Source organism: Trachemys scripta, chromosome 6 (genome assembly GCF_013100865.1).
Source record: "Trachemys scripta elegans isolate TJP31775 chromosome 6, CAS_Tse_1.0, whole genome shotgun sequence".
Taxonomy (NCBI): Eukaryota; Metazoa; Chordata; order Testudines; family Emydidae; genus Trachemys; species Trachemys scripta.
The window spans coordinates 54,048,814-54,063,678 of record NC_048303.1 but is presented as its reverse complement, the minus strand read 5'-3'; the positions used below and the strand labels follow the sequence as shown (position 1 = coordinate 54,063,678).

General features: G+C 39.9%; 1 protein-coding gene across 1 annotated transcript in view; it reads right to left on the bottom strand.

The window, feature by feature from the left end:
- ADGRV1 (adhesion G protein-coupled receptor V1) overlaps positions 1–14,865 on the bottom strand; it is a 438,752-nt gene that overhangs the window by 129,573 nt on the left and 294,314 nt on the right. The window lies entirely within an intron of this gene.

The window sequence follows — 14,865 nt, the reverse complement described above, 5'->3', positions numbered from 1 at the left end:
ACCATCCTCCTACCAAGTGCACCAAGGCTCAAAGAAGTAGTCTGCTGGCCTGATAAATAATCAGTCCTTTGCCTATATGTTGCAGTGTGCAACAGGTCTTAGGGTGAAGTTATAAGATACTTTTACGGAACAGTAAGCTGTTCTCTACCATGCTGTTCTGAGGCATCTCATCCTAGACACCAGATGGCTATACTTCCTTTGCTACACTGGCATGACTCTTCTTAACAGAGGCATTATTATAGTTAGAACTGTTATTTTCCATTATTTGTTTTTAACTACTAGCACCACAAAACAAAACAAAACAAAATCTAAAAGAAAAAAAATCTTGTTAAAATGTGAGTTGGAGCTCAGTGAATTTCAGATCTGGCTTCTGTGAATTCTACTACAGATAAAATACTTCTACTAACACATTATCTAGAAGGATCTAATCATTCACATAAAGAATGCAGAATAGGCTAAATCTACCATTTTTGTGAATGAGAAAGGTATGTTTTTTTTTTCCTTTCTCTTTAGGGATAAACCAGTTCTATTTCTCCATTTGGGAATAGGTTTTGCTTTTAGCCAATAGTTCGGAATTTCTTTTCGGTAACACACGCTCCACTGTGGAGCAGTTTTGTTTGTGAATGGGACTTGGAACTCTAAGCTGCAGACTTTGTTCTATGAATATTAAAAACTGCAGCAGTATATGCTTCTCCATATGGTGGCTGTACAGGCAACCGTGCTTTGTCATGGCCATCCCATTTGGCCTGAAACAGCTTCATTTAAGGTTAACTAGTGACTCAAAAGGAAAAGCTGCAAATTGCACCAATTTGTGTGAGAGATTTTTTGTGCCATACAGGGGATGAAGCAGAATGCTAGTAAGAACATATCACTGAGAAAGGGATCAGGACACTTACAAGGTTTTTCTGACATACTGACCAAATAAAAGTAAAAAATACATTGGAATCTTTACTTATTGATGTTGAAGAGAAACTTATCTCTGTCACGATCCCTGCCTGACAGTTATTTACTTATGTAACAATTGTTTGAACTGATTAACCAAAAATGGTGGTGATGAAATCATATTACGATATTAAGAAAAATTCGCCTGGTGATTAAATAGAAGGAAATTAAAACCTACTCATTCCAGCTCAGAACCTTCATCAGTGTCAAAATACAAATGAATAAAATCAGACACTTCATACAACTGTTCATTTAAAGAGAGACAGACTATTTTTCCCCAATGAATGAGTTTTCCTGATGCATTATTCATACATTAAAAATAATTTTAAAAACAAATCTGAACATTCCATGAGTACAAAAAAGCACACACACATACACAGCCCATGTAAATTCAAATTTAATGTACAACCATAGTGTACCATTAATTGTTTCCAAAGCTGAATGGGGTGGGCGGGTTGATAATTTGAAACCATATCTCTAATGCCAAACACTGGGGGATGAAATACTGTCCCCATTGAAGTCAACCAGGAATTCCCACTGTCTTCCATGGGACTAAGATTTCACCCCAGGATCCTGCTTTGAGATCTGTGTACACCTCTATGTGATTATTTAAAATTAAAAGAAAGTCTTACTGTGTGGGAAAAAAAAATTAAACAAATCAATCAGCATGTGTCTACAGCCCATAAAGTTTGCTTTTAGAACCTCTCTCTTCATGATCACAATGTTTCTGTTAGAGTTTGGTGAACCTCCCTTAAAGAAAATGAGGCCTGCAGACTTCTGTTTCAGTTAACCACAAGTTTCACTACAGCAGACATGCTCCTTGGTTTTTATTACTTCTAATAATAAAAAAAATACTCTTCAGAAACAGCTGGTGTTAATCATTTACTATTACTCAGAACAAGAATTAAAAGATGATAATTTATTCACACTGCAGTATATTTTTGTAGTTTTACAGTGTGCTACTTAAATTGAGCAATTTAAACACAAGCAGCAGCTAAAAAGAAGGAAAAAATTAAGTCAATTTGTTTTTTCCTTGTAGACCTTTTATAAGCAAGATAGCTACATTGGTTACATACTGTACACTGATAGGAATATCTAACACAAAGCCTTTGTATCTATGTTTGACCAAATGGATCTCTGAATTTACACTGAAAATATCTGCAGAGAGAGACATCTAAATCTTCATATGAGAATGCTGCACTAGTTCTCATGCAATGTGAATATCTGATTCCTTAAAATGTATTAGTATGTAGTATACATAATGTCAGAAAATAAGTGAAGGTGATACATACTCAAGATTTTCACATCTTAAAATAACATTTATTTTATCCCACAGAACTAGTGGAGCAAAAGGTTCTGTAAACTTTGCCTTGGCAATTTCAGCTTCATTTGGACAAAGTTGTCCAAATTTGAGTGAGTGGTGCGGTCACCCCAGGGTTGCAGCGCAGTGCCAGTCAGGTTCGGCACCAGCCCTAGGCAGATTCTGCTGTCGTAGGCAGCTGTTTCCTTGTCCAGATTCCTGAGTATTAACATTTTGTGAACCAACTCTAAACAGATTACTGTGATAGGAGACAAGAAAGTTGTTGGTAGGGTTATTTCTCTATGCTGCTGCCCTTTGGCTTTTTGATGGGAAAGCTTCCCCTTCAGCTTTAGCACTTTTTTACCCTCACAAGACTGGAGTCCGCCTTTTCTTGATCGGATTCTGCAGAGTTTATTTTACTCCTTTAACTTTCTCCCATCATGTCCCCCAAACTGAAGCCACAATCTTTCAAGAAAAGAGGACTGGAAACTTTGGAAACTTATCAATGTCATTCACCAAGTGGCTAGAGGGTTCCCTGTTGTGCAATGCAAGGCATTCCCATCCACCCAGAGACTGAGATAATCTTCAGCCAATTCAGTATATTTTTCCTATATGACATTACCATCAGGTTGGTCACTCTTAGGATTTTTTGCAATAGTGGACTATTTTGTAGATTAATCTAGTATTTTCTGGGAAACTGGAAGTTGTTTTAGCCAAGCTGCGTAGCATTTGACTTGTCCAAGATGCTAATGAAAAAGCTTACTTACAAGTCAGCATAAACTGCAGAGGATTGTATAATACAAGTAAAGGAGGCTACAATCAATAATTTAGCAATGGCACTTAATTTCATGCCCAGTCTGCTCTAGTACCTCTTTAAAGAAATCTGATGCAAGCGAAGATCAATGGATTACATTCAAAAAGCCAAAAACTAAATGTTACATCTTTGTTGCAAACTATGACTTGATCTAACCTTAAGAGACATGCATAGGACTGAACAAAGGGATGCTAGGAAGGAAACTGAGGGAAGATCATATGGTGGAATCTTCTGGGAGATATGCAGATTAATATTAAACAGTTGAATTGTTTTCAAAAGTTAACTGGAATTTTATATCTGCCTGTCACATTTTTTTTCTTACTTTTGATTACTTTAAAACAATTTTCAGACACATAAGTACCAGTGCACAATGACCTGCCTATTTATTTTCTAAAACTTCGGTTCTCCAGAACAAATCCTTGAAAACTATGTTGTCCAAAGAATGCGTGCATTAAAATGGAAGATCTGGTTAAAAGGAGGGAAAGCCTCTTAGCATGTTGAGCTGCCGAGTTTGCCTGTAGCTAGAGCAGCCCCTGAACGTACATACCTTTATGAAGTGCGAATGACCAAAAAAAAAAAATCAAGATGTGCACACTATAGTTATATAAAATTAACTAATTTAAATGGCATATTGGAAACAAATGAGAAGCTCCTCTAATTGAAAATTGATTAAACAAAAGGAACTGCAGGACAAAGGGTTACTTAGCAAAGTACTGAAACTGAGCGATTTTTTTCAAATCTAGTGGTAACTCATGTTGATGTTGCAGTGCAGGGAATGTCAAGTTTAGTCTGTGCCACTGAAAAGGCCCAGTACAGTCTAATGCAGAACAAGTTGTAAGGGCCCTCCTTATGCTCACCTACATATGGCTGAGGCTGAGATGGAGATAAGCAATCTCACCTTACACAATATTGTTTCACAATCATCTTCATCGACAGATCCAGCCAAATGGCAGGTAGTTGATACTGTCCAAAAGTACAGGATTGAATCCAATTGCCAAAACCATTATGTAGATTTCAAAATATCTGAACAGCTGTACAAACACATGGGTGATCAGCCTTACAGTTATCATCTGTGTCCAGAGAGACACTCTCTCTTGAAAGCTGGTCAACAGAGAAACAGTCATGTGGGAATGGTTGCTGTAGTCGCTTCCATTTAGTGCTATGTTCTGTTTCATCTGCAGGCTTTTTTCAGACAAGAAGAATGCTTTTTGTGATGGATTCAGTGATTGGGCTCATTCTACTGCTTGAATTACAGAGCATGAGAGTAACCGTGACTATCAATTTGTCATGATTTCTTATGTTAAGGTATCTAAAGTAAATCAGCATATTGACACTGAGCTGTCACTTCAGTTTCAAAGAGAGAAATGGTGTAAAAGAATCACTGAAATATAGGGCTGGAAGGGACCTAAGAGGTCATCAAGTCCTGCCCCCTACACTTATGTAGGACCAGCTATACTTAGACTGTCACTGACATGGTTGGTCCAACCTGTTCTTAAAAATCTCCAATGATGGGGATTCCACAACCTTCCTTGGAAACCTACTTAATTCTACTTATAGTTAGGAAAAACGTTCTAGTATCTAACCGAAATCTCTCTTCTCTCTTGCTGCAGATTAAGCCAATTACTTATTGTCCCACCTTCAGCGGACATAAAGAACAATTGATCTTTACAAAGAGCTCTTAACCTATTTGGTACTCCCCCTACCAACCCATTTCTATTCTCCAGACTAAACATACCCAATTTTTTAACCTTTCCCAATCAGCCAGGTTTTCTAAATATTTGTTGCTCTCCTCTGGACTTGTTCCAATTTGTCTGCATCTTTCCTAAAGTGTAGTGCCCAGAATTGGACACAGTACTGTAGTTGAGGCCTCACCAGTGCCAAGTAGACTGGGACAATTACCTCTTGTGTCTAACATACAAGAATCCTGTTACTACAGCCCAGAATATTAGCCTTTCACAACTGCATCACACTGACTCATATTCAATTTGTGATCCACTAGAATATCCAGATCCTTTTCAAAAGTACTGCCACCTAGACAGTTATTCCCCATTTTATTTTGGCATTGTCCATTGGATTTTTCCTTCCAAAATGAAATACTTTTCACTTGTCTTTACTGAATATCATCTTGTTGATTTCAGACCAAATCTCCAATTTGTCAAGATTGTATTGAATTCCAATCCTGTCTTCTAAAGTGATTGCAAACCACTCCCAGCTTGGTGTCACTGCAAATTTTATAAGCATACTTTCCATCAGGGCCGGCTTTAGCAAGAGCAGGGCCCGATTCCTGGGGGCGGGGCTTACTGCAAGCCCCGCCCCCAGGAATCGAGCCGCGCTCTGGCCAGGGTTGCCGGGCTTGGGTCCGACCCGCAGCCGCACCGCGCAGGCTGCGCCGAAGCCTCGCCGCGGGGGCCGCGTCGCGGGGACTGGGCCGGGCCGGAGCCGACCCGAGCCGCGGGGACCGGGCCGGGCCGGAGCCAACCCGAGCCGCGCCGCGGGGGCCGGGCTGGAGCCAAGCCGGGCCAGAGCCGCTGGGGCCTGCGTGCTCGGCGGGAACGGGCCACGCCTTCCCGGAGCCCTTCTCGCGCCCCCACCACCCCAGCTTACCTGGTGCTGCCTGCCCGCCCCTGCTTCTTTTCAGACTTCCCGCGAAGGAGGAGGAACAGGGGGCGGAGCATTCAGGGGAGGGGAGGAGGGGGAAGTGAGCTGAGGGTGGGGTGGAGAGCTGCAGCGCGGGGCCCTCTTGGCGCGGGGCCCAATTCAGCCGAATTGGCTGAATCGGCCTAAAGCCGGCCCTGCTCTCCATTCCATTATCTACATCACTAATGAAAATACTGTATAGTACCAGAACCAGGTACTCCCATGAGATCCCACTAGATAGGTACTCCCAGTGTGACAGTGATCAATTAATATATATACTCAGAGTATACTCTTTAAACCAGTATTGCATCCACCTTATAGTAATTTCAGCTAGATCACATTTCCCTAGTTTGCTTATGAGAATGTCATGTGCGACTGTGTCAAAAGCCTTAGTAAAATCAAGATATATCATGTCTCCTACTACCCCCAATCCATTAGGCCAGTAACCCTGTCAAAAAAGGAAATCATTTTGGTTTAGCATCATTTGTTCTTGTCAAATCTATGCTGGCTACGCCTTATAACTCGATTATTCTCCTGGTGCTTACAAATTGATTGTTTAATAATTTGATCCAGTATCTTTCCAAGTATTAAAGTTAGGCTGACTGGCCTATAACTTCCCAGATCCTCTTTGTTCCCCCTTTTAAAAGACAGGTACTATGTTTGCCCTTCTCCAGTCCTCTGGAACCTCCATGAGTCATTGAACATAACCACTAATGTTTTCGAGATTGCGTCAGCTAGTTTCTTAAGTACTGAGCATAAATTTCATCAGGACTTCCCAACCTGAATACATCTAATTGATCTAAATATTCTTTAACCTTTTCTTTCCCTATATTGGCTTGTGTTCCTTCCCCTATGTTGTCAAAATTAATTGTATTGATTATCTGGTTACCATTAACTTTATTTAGTGAAGACTGAAGCAAAATAGGTATTAAACACCTCACCCTTTCTTGATATCATCAGTTATTAGCTCTCCCTCCCCGCTAAGCAGATAAACTGTCAGCGCTCCTGAACTCCTTTTCCCCTTAGATTTTCTTCCCATTTTTACTACCATTTCTCTGAATTTGTTACAGTCTGCTTTTTTTGAAGTCCATTGTTCTTATGCTGCTTTCACGCCTTCCTTTCTTTAGAATAATAAAATGTATCATTTCATGATCACTTTCATGCAAATTGCCTTCCATCTTCAGATTCACAACCAATCCCTCCCTGTTGATCAGAATCAAGTCTAAGAGGTGCTACAGCAAGTTGTGAAGGTAATGAAATTTCTTGCTGAAGGATGACTCCCATTTCACTGGGATGAGGAAAACACTGGATCTATTCACAGTGGAATTTTGGGGAGAATTTTGGAGCTAATTTCCAAATTTGGTAACTTCCTTGCAAGTCATATCAAGAAGTTTGGACATGGAAAACCATCATATTTCCTCCACTATCTGTGATGAGATTTTTAACTGATGTGGAAGAAAGTTCTAAGAGCAATACAAGAGGAAATTTACACTGCCAAATATTACTCTCTTGCAGTTGACAGTACTCCTGATATTTCTCATGGATCAGCTAGCATTCATTGTTCATTTTTTTAACAAAAGTGGAAATCCTGTTGAACATTTTCTAAAATATGTGCCAAGCCTTGCAGAGAATGTGCTGTCTACTTTAAACAAACTTTGTATTAATATTTTGGATTATTGCTGTCAGACCTAATGTCAATGCTGCCAACATGCCTTCAGACACGTATTAGGCATATTAATTCTGTAGGAGATTAGGTCCCTCGTGCAGCACATTCTCTGAATCTTTTTGGCAACCTGTGTCCAAGCAGTGAATTTTTTTGGCTTCCTCCAATGACTCTACACCCTCTCTGCTGTCTAAATGCATCGCTGGAAAATCCTTATTGAGGGATTTAAAGGAAAAGAAAATAATCCTGTTTTGGTTCTAAAATCTCTGTCCAGCATCCTTTGGTACTGCCATGCTGAATCCACAAAAGCCCTATGTCACAATTGTGTATGTATCACGAGAAGCTCCGGATAAAGTCAAAGACACCACTGCATTTGGGATTACACAAACAAAAGCACAGTTTCTGCAAGACAAGATGGACCTTTCTTGAAACCACATTTATGGCAGAGCTATGGAATCATGTCCTTCGGTGATTTCAGCCATTTTAAAAAGCAGAAATCAATGTTGGTTCTGCTATCCAACTCCTGCAGTCACCTGGTGATTTTTTTTATTGCACCCAAGGGGTCAGTTTGAAACTGGAGCAGCATTTTGAAAGTCAAAGGCACCAACTGTATCTCAAGACTATTACAGTGAAACTCCTCATGTCCCAAAATGGAAACAGGCATGTGAATCCAATGTGGAGCGGTGGGGGCCAGAAGAGTTTAGAATAGAAACTTTTAATATCATAACTGACAATTTGAAAGTGTCTCTGCAAAATCTTTGGGAAGCCTATATAAGGATTTTGGCTTCCCAACCAACTTCAGCAATATGCTCCACACCAAGTTACATTTTGCAGCTGCAGCTTTGTTTGCAAACTATCCATCTGATCTCAAAGTAACTTTTGAAGAGGAGTTTGAACAGTATGAATCCTTTGCTAAAAATGAAGCTTGTAAATTGCCAATTAACCTAATAAAGCAGTTGAAGTCTTGCCACCTGGAATCCACTTTTCCAGATGTGGACATCGCTCATCGTATTTACCTCACATTGCCAGTTAGAAATGCTGAAGCAGAATGATTATTCTCCAGGATGAGCAGAACTAAAAGCTATGACTGCTCAACGATAGAGCAGTCCAGAATTGACACCTTTGCTTTAAGTGTCCATTGAGAGTGACTTGTCATAAAACCTGGACTACAGTGATATAATGCATTCTACTAGCCTCCGATCTCAGAAGAAGCCCCTGTACCACTATAGTTAAGGCCATGTTTTTGTTGGGTATTTATATATCAGTCACTTTGTTTGGGGCTATATACGACTATATATTATAATATATTATATTCAAATCCTGTTTGTGTTCTTATGCTACTGTATTTTGAGTATTAGAACACAAAGTCTTCTCTCTGTCAGTGATACTTCTGTATTTTCTGCTGAGAAAGATCTAACGCTGATGGTAACAATAATCTCATATTTACAGTCTGCATATCACATGCTCTGTCTAGTTTAAGGAAGAAGGGGAGGAGGGCCCAATTTCCATAATGCAGAGTGCTGCAAAATTCTTTAATCCGGTCCTACATAGCAGTCAAGCAGGAAGTAGATGGGTTAGAATTTAGAAGCAATAAGAATAGATATTTGGAAAACAGAAATAATAGGAGGAAAATGTAAAGTAAGTAGTAGGAGATGTAAGAGGGCATGGTCCATATAAGTGCTTAAATTCTATGATGTGGAGCATTATAAAAATAACCCAAAACAAAACAGTGAACAAAGTGGTCAGGATGCATCATAAAATGGACAGAAATCTCTGCAGGACCGAAGAACTTTTCCAAAAGTTGTTGAGATTTGAACCATATTTTTAAACTGAGACCCTAAACCTGCCTATAGTGAATACCACAAATAATGTCCAATAATGACCACCATAGGACGGTAAACTTTTCTTTTTTAATGGTGCACATTATACATGTCCAGATATATTTTTGTGAGCATTACCTGACGGCTGAGCTTTGAAAATCTGGCCCTTTATAGGTAAGAACGTCAAGAACTGGTGAAGTTTGATCTGAGCTTTCACTTTGTGCTACTTCTGGACTAGACATATCTTCCTTTCAATTTTCTTATTAAATGGTGGATTTGTTTTAGCATTTATTATGACTGCATATTCACATCTCCTCTGAACAGGGGGAAGCATTGTCCCATAATTACGCAGTGAAAATATTTTGAAACTACTGAATTTCCAACAGTTTGTTGTAAGAATCATTTATTCAAATATTTAATTTAAATTATATAATCTTCCTTACTTTGGATATAGAATATGAAGGATCTTATTAATGCTAGATTAGCTACATTTGGTCAAAGAAAATATGTAATAGCAATTGAGGATGATAGGCTCTGGCAGATTTAGCTGTGTGTTATAGTTTGTAGGGAAACAGACTTACCCAAGTATCATGCCCTTGCCAGCTAGAACCAGCCAATCCTGAGAAGGTTCCAGCCAAACTTTTCAGCATGATGGGAGAATAAAAGCTGAAAAGGCCTTACAGATGTAAGTATATTATATACTGTATTAGCTAAATTACATTGAGTTACTTCTTAAATATTTGATATTGGTAGCTTTCAGTGCCATTATGGGTAAATGCTAAAATAAGTTCACTATATAAGAAGATGTGTGAAAGTAAGATAAAGGGTTGACCTAGTAGTCTAAAAGTAACATGAAGTGCTACCACCTTGGGAAAACCAATCTGAGAAACATAATTTAGTCTTATTTCCAAGGAGTGCTAAGGAGGCAGTGATATATCTGCTAGAGAGGAACACTCTATCGAGACCCCTGTGCATGATTTGCAAGAAGTTTTAACAGGTTCTGGAGACACCCGTAACTCACAGGTCACAATCAAAGAGATGGTCATAACAGCACAGGGACATTCAGGGCCTGAGAGGAGAAATAAAATAAGATCTGTTCTTCTTTTGGAGTTAATGTAGCCCTGAACATAAATTCTGGATTAATTTGGTATCATTACAAGACCTTGTGGTTTCCTTATTGGTATGTGAGCTACACAAGCAGATGGAGTCCCTGGAACAACACAGGCACAAGTTTAACAAAACAATATGCATTTATTACAGGAAGAGAATACACAGATAGGTCCCCTCCTGCTGCTAGTACAAAATAGTTTAGCTTTCTCCTCCAGGCAGAGAGCATGGAGCAACACCCACATCCTGAATCTCCTTTCAGAATCACTTCCAGAGATAGGGCTCCTTCCTCCCTGGGAGAAGTCGCTCCCTTTAGGAACTGTTTGAGGATGTGCAACACACATACATACCCATGCAGCAAATTCTGACACAGTATTGATGATAGCAATGATTTTGGTGAAATACTGTACTTCACTATCGTTGTGACGTGGTATGCATTTTCTCAGGTGCTCAGTTCCTGCTCCACAAGTGCTCCAAAGGCTTAAACACAAACAACTTTAGTCGCAAAATTTTACTGACTTAATGGGTCTCCTCGCATAAGTAAAGTTACTCACGTAAATAAATCTTTGCAGGAACTGGCTCTAACACAAAATACTACTAGATTTTTCTGACAACAAAAGACAACTGCTTTTTCTTTTATTTCTTGGCTCCATATTGGGAAGGAGTCCTCCACCCTCCTCGTATTCATGTATTTCTGTAAAAATATATATTAACTGTTATTACACCAACATAGTGCAAACAGGGGAAGTAGCAGCAGAGACTGAATTGACTGTGTGGTTTCTTTTGTTGTAATTAATTGCAATGAACAATAACATGCTAAGTGACCTATTAAAACCCACAATATCCTCATAGAGCAGCCCTCTTCTGCTTTGATCTTCTTTAAATAGATTAAAAAGCGTTACCCTCCTGGAATTTTTTAATAAATCATACCTATCACTGTTGCTCTGCAGATTAGACTAGCACTCATGTTCTTTTTCTGTTCTGATATTGACCGCCAGACCAAAAATACCCACAAAGGAATCAGTAAAAAAAAAGTGTAGATTTTCTGATAACAGCCTAAGTTCCAAATCAATCTTTCTGGTCAAAGCAACAATCCAATACACAACATGCATTGGAACACAGAGAAATATGACACAATTTAAAGCAAATATTTAAAATAATGTATAAAATAATTTACTTAGCTTTAAAGAAAAATAGCCAATATATAATCTGCATTATTAATACTGAATGGAGGTGAAACACTTGGAAACAAAGATCCATTGTGCATTTGCATGAATAATTTACTAAATTATTTCAATAGTCATAACCAAATTGGTGCATAATTAGTGGACACTTGAAAAACACTTTATAATAAGTAGGAATCAGCATCAGTTCCTTTGATTTTAGTTATAACATTAAACATATAGTTACTAAAAAAAGGCTTATAAATCCATGATGATGTTTGTCAAAAATCAACATTTTAAAAAAAGTTTCAATGGAAATTTCTGACTAGCTCTATTAAGAATAGAGCCATTGTTTACCTACTTATATCACCGCAGTTATGCTGCAAACAAGCGTTAACATGGATATGCCCAAAAATACCCAGCGGTTCAAATCTGCAAACAATGAATTATTACATGGTCTGCTAAGGATTTGTCTACATGGGGATTTTAAACCGATCAAATGAATTAATTGGATTTGAAAACCCCATCATTGTGCACTAACTCCCTATTTATCAGGCACTCTGGCGCTCTGTGGCAAAGTGGACTAAGTTTGCTTCTAATTGTATTAGTTCGGTCTTTTGTTCACATGCAAGCAATTGCTGAGCACCACTTTTTGCGTCCTTTCAACAGCTACCCACAGTTCTTTGCAGGTTGACCATTACCAACCTGTTTACTTGTATGCCCTCCCTGCCCTGGTGTTAAGTTTCCAAGACAGACCTCCCTCCCTTTTAAAAGCTGATGCATAGCCAGATTTTGCCCATTTACTCCCGAATCCCACTGTATCATTATTCTGGTGATACAACTGCAATTGCAGTCCAGAAGGCCCACAACAGGCCTCATACAGCTGCAAGGAGCAATCCTGAGATTTCATCACCATCTGGGGAGAAGCACTGGTTCAGGAAGCTCCGTGGCCAGCCAGAGGAAAAAGGACCTTTCCGTGGATGTTGCAAAGCAGATATCCATGAAGGGTTATGACTAGTGCAGAACAAAGAGCAAGCAGCTCAGGAGAAAGTACGTTGAAATGAGGGGTAAAGAAAAACAATTCAGGAGGGGATATGTGACTTGTCCATTTTTTGATAATCAGTTACAGTTTAGGCACTATTTGGAGCCTGCTACCCACACTCTTCCCTCACACAAGGACGACTGGATAGGCACATCAGGGGATGAGCAGAAAGATGCTGGAGAGAAGCTGCTTCCCAGAGAACCAGGATCTTTTGGAGACTCAGGACCAGGGCCGGCTCCAGGCACCAGTTTAACAAGCAGGTGCTTGGGGCGGCCAAGGGAGAGGGGCGGCACCTGCGGCAATTTGGGGGCAGCAGGTCCCTCACTCCCTCTAGGAGCGAAGGACCTGCCGCTGAACTGCCGCCGCCGATCGCGGCTTTTTTTTTCCCCCCAATTGCCGCCGCCAATCGCGATCACAGCTTTTTTTTTTTTTGCTTGGGACGGCAGAAATGCTGGAGCCGGCCCTGCTCAGGACCCTGACGACAGCCACCTAGAAAGACAGCCCCAGTCTTGCCCTGCTACAACTGACCCTGATTCCTGCTTTGTATCAGCTGAGGCCAATTCCCAGCCAGAAACTCAGACCTGGACTGAACAGTCAGATCCCTTGGAAAGAATATCAGCATATTAAGTACCTGTCTTGGCAATTTATTATTATCATTGTTGATGGAGGTGAGCGAGGAGTCCCCCCCCCCCATTTTGCTGTTTCAAAATGGTGCCCCCACTTCCCTCCCCCAGCATGGCACAGTCACAGTCTGTACCCTGCTCCCGTCTGGCAGCAGATTTGAATACCAAAAGCATTCATTTGTGCAAAATTCAGCAGTTTACTGAGACAGTGCTGACAGAAAAAGGCATTTAGATAGTTTTTGTAGTTTACATGATGTCTGAGTGCACATTATATGCCCGGTGACGGCACAACCAACACGGCTCCCCACTGAGGTACAAATGCCCTAACACTGGAGCTGACAATCAGCACAGAACCCTATTTTTTTCTGCATTTTCTCCACATGGAACCTAAGACTGAGAAACTGCCTGACTTTGTTATGCGCATTATAGGAAACAGCTGCACATCCATCCCCCCCATATAGCTTACAAGCCCCTTCTACTCCTGCAGAACTTCGGGGGGAGGGGGGGGGAAGGGGAAGCATCCCAGTGAATAACTTCACAGCATATCTCATCGGTCTGCCCTTTGCCTATTTGAATAAAACCATTCTCGGCCTACTAGTCACCTGCCACAGCAAGTGAGAATCAGGACAGCCTGAAGGGGATGTATAGGGGATTACTATCCAGCTTGTCCGATGCCCCCCAACCTCCCCTTTACACCTCCAATCCCACAGATGGGCTTCCAGCGCACAAACAAAACTGCAAAACAAAACCAGGAGTATAAACTCTGGCTGACAGCAATATATACTGCTGACAGGCTGGCCATCGTAGCAAGGAGAAAAAGGAAAACTCGTGAGGACATGTTTGCAGAACTCATGGCTGAGTCACAGAGGAAGACACATATTATAACCTGGAAAAATGATCACATGCTCTACATTAAGGTCATTAAGACATCTCTGCTGACACACTGTTTTCATTCACACAAAACCTTTTGGGTGAAAACTTCTAAGGATTGGTCTAACAGCCCCCCCCCAAAAAATAATGAAAAGTAATATTGAATTAGGGAGTATACCTTTCCTGTTTAACAACATTTATAAGTTACTTTAATCCACAAAATTTAAAACATGCTATATTTTAAAACTCAATATTTCATAAATGGCCAGGACTCAATGAGGAATAATCATTCAGTAAATCTGAAACAAATATTCTAAAATATTAAATTCTTTTATACATGCATAGTAAAAATATCTAAAAAAACTGCTAAGCTAATTTTCTTCAAAATAGGTTTTGTAGAACTCACTGAAATTTAAAATTTAAACCAAATCTAATAATTCTATGTACTGTAATTAACTGCAGCTTTAACACTGAAGTCCCTTGACAGTTTAAATTAAACACCGAATATTATTTTCTCGCTTAAGCAGTCTTAATCGATTCCTCCTAATAATTTAAGTAACAATGAGGATAACGCTCCCTTTGATATGTAAGTCCTGACTCCCATTAACATTCACATGATGTACACATGTCTAGGGAAAAATATGCTGAACATAGAGCCCAGAGTATAGCAAAGCCAACTCAGACAATTTTTTGCTCTGAGTTACAATCATATATCATCAGTTGTATGCAGTGGTGTTGTAGCCATGTCAGTCCCAGAATATTAAGACCTGAAGAAGAGCTCTGTGTAAGCTAGAAAGTTTGTCTATCTCACCAACAGAAGTTGGTCCAATGAAAGATATTGCCTCACCCACCTTGTCTCTCTATCACCAGTGAAATTTAACATT